This window comes from Eubalaena glacialis, chromosome X, assembly GCF_028564815.1.
Source record: "Eubalaena glacialis isolate mEubGla1 chromosome X, mEubGla1.1.hap2.+ XY, whole genome shotgun sequence".
NCBI classification, from domain to species: Eukaryota; Metazoa; Chordata; class Mammalia; order Artiodactyla; family Balaenidae; genus Eubalaena; species Eubalaena glacialis.
Window position 1 is genome coordinate 137,607,685 of NC_083736.1, and position 5,239 is coordinate 137,612,923.

Sequence of the window (5,239 nt, forward strand, 5' to 3'; positions counted from 1 at the left end):
AAACCTATTTGCTAAACCTAAAACTAAAAAACTATAAGGATGTCTGCTCATGGCTCCCGCTCTGCAACTCCCACAGGGGAACCTGGGACAGAGAGCTCATTGAGTCTTCCGTAAGTGACTGTGAGGCTTTAATTCCCACTTGGCTTTCGTACAAGACCGCGGCTCGGCCTCCCTAGTCAGTCGGCTGTGGTGGGAGTGGGTACAGCGTGGAGATCAGCAGATGCAGGGCCCCTGCTGCGTCTGGAGAGCCAGTGTTAAAGCTTCACCAGTGCAGCACTGGCAGCCCGGGCGAGGGCGCCTGCTGAGTGAGCGTCCACCTCGGGGCAGCCTCTGGGGCCGAGGGCAGGGCTGCGGAAGGACGGTGACCAGCCCAGCAGGTGGAGGAGTGGCCTGGAAACAGCCGAGAGGAAGCCAGACCGGCCCGTGTCACCTCCTGGCCCTGGGACGCGAGGGGCCGGGCCGGCCCCGGGGGCACCTGTGAGGCCTTGGCTGGCGCATCTCTCAGGACAGCTGACGTGGATCAGCTCTCCGGCAGGAAAGATGCTGTTTCTGGGTTCGGTCAGGTAAGTCAGTGGCTCCCCGCTAAGAGTACTCACGGGAACCTAGCCCGGGTTAGCTGAGCAGCGCTGGCCTATGGCCTGAGCGTCCAGTCCCTCCCCCTCCCCCTCCCCCAGCTCACCCATGGAAGCCCTAACCCCCCCACGGGATGGACTCTGGAGGCGGGCCTTTGGGAGGTAATAGGGTCTGCACGAGGTCATGCGGGTGGCGCCTCCATGATGGGGTCAGTGAAGACGCCCACCAGCCCTGACCTCCCCAGTCGGCGGAGACCCCGCTGCTTGGAGGTCCTACGCTTCCCCTGCTGTTTGCGGTTTACTCTGGGCTTTACCGGGGGGCAGGGTCGGAGGGCTATGGGGGTGGGTGGGTGGCCCTTATTGCCTGGAGCAGATGGTTTGGGAGACGGGTCAAGGCCTTGGGAACGGAAAGGCGGCGTTCCCGTCTCGGTGGTGACTCCGTGGGCACTTGGCGCCGGCCCCACGCCGCGCGGCCCCGGACAGGAGGGGCCGGTCTGCGCAGGCGCATCCGGGGCGCCCGAAAGGAGCGGGGCTTCACGCCGGAGCTGAGTCTGTGCAGCCCGACGGGGCCTCCGGGGCGGCCCGTGAGGGGCAGGGCGGCAGCCAATCCGGTGCCGGGAGGCGTCGTCAGGGGTGTCTGCGCAGGCGCCCGGGGCGTCCCGGGGCCGAAGGGGCGGGGCCGCGTGAGGCGCTCAGGCTCTCCTCGGCTTTTAGAGGGACGCGCGGCGGCCATGCAGGCCCCGGGGGACGACAGCGCTGCAGGCGCAGGGGGCCGAGGTGGCCAGCAAAGCTCCGGAACTCCTGGTTGCCAGAGTAGATCAGGTAGCCCTGAAGGCGAGGGTGTTCCCCGGCGCCCGGAAGCCCGGCGTGGGCCTGGCCGAGGAGGAGCAGCGATGGGAGGCGCTGCTGCAGGCCCCCAGGGTGGGCGGGCGTCACGTGCCCTAAGACGTGGTGGAGGTGCAGCGCTCGCGGCTGTCGGGCCTGGAAGCAGACGGCTGGTGCTGTATCCTTTCCGTGGAGCCTCCCTGGGCTGGGGCAGCGGTGCGGTGGCAGGGTACATGGCGGCCGCCTGCGGAGGGGACGGAGGGGAGCGCAGGGCGCAGTCAGGGGCAGCAGGGGCGGGCAGCCGGGCAGGAAAGGGGATTTGTCAATGCCTGAGGAGCCTGGAGGGTGGGGAAGGACCGAAGGGTTAGGGAGGCGGCTCCGGGCGGTCTCATCCTGGGGTAAAAACGGGCCTCTGAGGTGTGGGCAAGCCCGAGATACCAGCAGATTCAGTAGCGGATGGTGCCTTAACCACGTCTCCCCCAGCAAGCTCACAGTGCCTTTCCGATCCCTCCTGGAGGCACACATGGCCCACAGAGCTCTGATGGCAGGTGCCCAGCGTGACCAAGGCGTGATTCGGGAGGAATATACAGTGAATGGCAGTGCCCTAACTATGTGAGTTCTAGAAGAGTCTGCCGTGGGCGGGGGTCGGTGGCAGGTGCTGGGATCTGATCTCTGTCTTAAGAGTGCTGTGATGGGGCCGCTGACGGGCTTGGTATAAGGAGGGGGCTGGGGGCTGGTGCCCTGGACCTACGTGAGCGATCTCCCCTTTAACCTGATTTCCCTTTTCCCTCACTTGTAGTAGATGGACTGCTGAAGACCTTGATCTCTTCCGAATTTCCATCGACTCCGCCCTCGATCAGCTTTCCCGGGTGATTGGGAATATTCAGCACCTTTGGCCCCCGCCTCCCTAAAGGCTACGCGAAGGAAAGGGGGCTGAGGCCTAACCTTGTGTCCCCTACTAGGCAAGGCTTAGGGAATTCAAACTTGAGTAATCACCACTTTGTTATTTGGGTTTAATGTTTTGCCGGTTCTGGCCCTTGGTATCTCTTGGTTCACGTGTTTTGTTTCCCTGCGGCTCGAGGAGTGGGATGCTTCGATGTGTATTACTGCAGAAAATAAAACGAGGCTACTGTTTTGTGTCACAGTTTCTTTTCAGCTGATGCATTTCTGGATTTTTTATCTTTGTCCTCGTGTTGGAGGGAAGGTTCTGGAATTCAGATACCCCAGTAGTACAAGGTAATTGAAGACAGTTTAGGAAAATGAAAATCAAGCCCGATGTTCAGCACTAAATACTGTCAACATTTTAGAACTATTTTTTTAGTTGTACTTGCACAGTAAATGTATAACGGTATGCAATGTGGAAGTCATCAAGTTTAGCATTAGATTTTTTCCTGAGTTTTTTCATTTGACATACTAGTTTCTCCACATTCTAAAAACTCTTCAAAAATATGTTATTGAGTGAAGGTATATAAGATGCATCATAATGTAATCATTGAACATTTAAGTTGTTTTCAGTTTTTTCATTGCTATGGTTAACGATTCAATGGAATTCATGTATGTAATTCTTTCCATGAATGGTTATTTCCTTAAAGTATATTCCAAAAGTTAGAAATACTGATCTAAATGTTTACTTTTCTATTTCTTTTTTGAGACTCTTGATCACAGGGAATTCCCTGGCAGTCCAGTGGTTAGGACACCGTGCTTCCACTGCAGGGGGCACGGGTTCGATCCCTGGTTGGGGAACTAAGATCCTGTAAGCCACGCGGCATGGAAAAAAAAAGGGAGAGAGAGAGAGACAGAGAGAGAGAGAGAGAGAGGAAACAGACTGTCTCACAATTTCTCTTCAGAAAATACACCTACTACCAGATTTCTGGTTTCCCAACATCCTTGTCACAATTGGCTTGGTTTCCTACTAAAATTAAAAACTTAGTTTGCACAGGAAGAGAAAAACCCTGGGCACAGTAAAATAGCAGTGTTGTGGCTGGCTGGCCTTGTTTCAGATCAGTGCAGAAAAGTGCTGGTACAAGAACAATTAGTTGAGTGTCTGGGCAGGCGGAGCTAGCTCCCTCTCGTATCCTTTATCCTGTGGTCTTGCTGACTCACTGACTGGTTCTCCTCACTCTTGTACATTGCATTCGGTTTTCTACATAGACAATCATGTTGTCTGCAGAGAAACGTTTACTTCTTCCTTTCCGATCGGGATGTCTTTTATCAATTGATCTGTCTCCTCATAACGGGCTGGAGTTTTCTGAATCTTAGCATACCCTTTTCCTTGGGTGCTGGGTATTTTTTTTCCTAAGTATACTCCAGAACTTCAAAAAATCTAATATTGTTAACTTACTTGGAAACAGTTTGATCCTTTTGAGTCTTGCCTTGAGACTTTATGGGTGGGAGCAGAGCAGCGTTTAGTTTTCCACACTACCGAGACAAGATCCCTCTGAGTACTGTATATGATGTCACCCGAATTCGGAGTTTCCGCTAGCGGACCCTCCGCCCTTGGGCACGGTTCTCTCCCTGTGCCGCTGCGTCCTCTCCGGTCCTCCACCCGCCAGCTCCGGCTGCCTGCGCTCTGCGATCCACCCCCGAGACCCGGGGAGGCGGCTGGACTCGGTCCGGACAGTCCGTGTAGACAGCAAGCTGGGGCAGCTGCACGGCTCACCTCTTCGGGGTCTCAGCTCCCAGAGATCACTGACGGTCCTCCCTCGCCTGAGGCCCAGTTTCTTCACAGCCTGTGTTTCATATATTTTGGCTGCATTTAGGGGATTCTTTCCAGCCAGTGGCGGGGAGATCCGGTCCCTGTTCCTGCATGTGCGTGAGCGGAGCCTGCCGGGACAGAACCCAGAGAGCTCTGGCAGCGTGGGCTGGAGGGAGGGGGACGCTGGTGCTGGGGATGGTGGCGGTGGGCGTGGCGATGACGGTGATGAAGGAGCATCTCCCCCGCCGGCACGCAGCAGCTCTGGTGGCTACAGTGATCCTGCCTTTCAAAATATAAGTCGGGTCACGTCTCCCCTGCCTAATTCCCGTCACGGGCTCCATTCTCACCGAGAACATAAGCCAGAGGTCCTTGTAACGGCCAGCAAGCCCCCACATTCTAATCTGTGAATCCCCCATTGCCTCTCTTACCTCCTCCGCTCTCTCTTGCTCACCCCACGCCAGCCACGCTGGCCTCTTGCCTGTGCCCTCAACATTCCAGGTTTTCTACTGAGTTAGGGCTTTTGCACAGTCTGTTCTCCCTGCCTTGAATGTGCTCTCAAATACTGCACCTGGCTGACTCTCTCATCTCCCTCGAGTCTGCCCAGATCTCATCTTCTCACCCTACTTCTTCCTGTGGCCACCAACAGCCCAGTGTGCAGCCAATCCTCTTCAGGCTGTTCTTTTCCACACCACTCATCACCTTCTATAATACAGTATAATTTACAAGTTGACTTTTTATTTCCTGCCTCTTCCCAATAGAGATAACCACTATTCTGACTTCTACCACCGTAGAGTATGAAAGTGAATTAAAAGTCTCATGTTGAAGACCAAAACAATGGAAATGATTTAAAATTTCAAGACAGATATAAAACAGTTGGGATGCATTTGTTCATACAAAGGTGAGCAAAAGATAAAACTCATGGAAATGGAGGTTTTGCCCATGAAACCAAGACCAAAACAACAGTGCTGGATAGAAGCCAAATGGCTCTGATAAGGCAGAGGGGACGCGTCCCATGGATCGTTCTGCCTTCCCCATGGAGCTCCCCCAGGAACCGATGTCTGTACGCGGCGGCAGAGTGGGGTCAGGTTCGTTACCATCCCCGTGGAGCTCCAGTGACCTGGCAGCCTTGACTGTCCCCGCGGCTCTC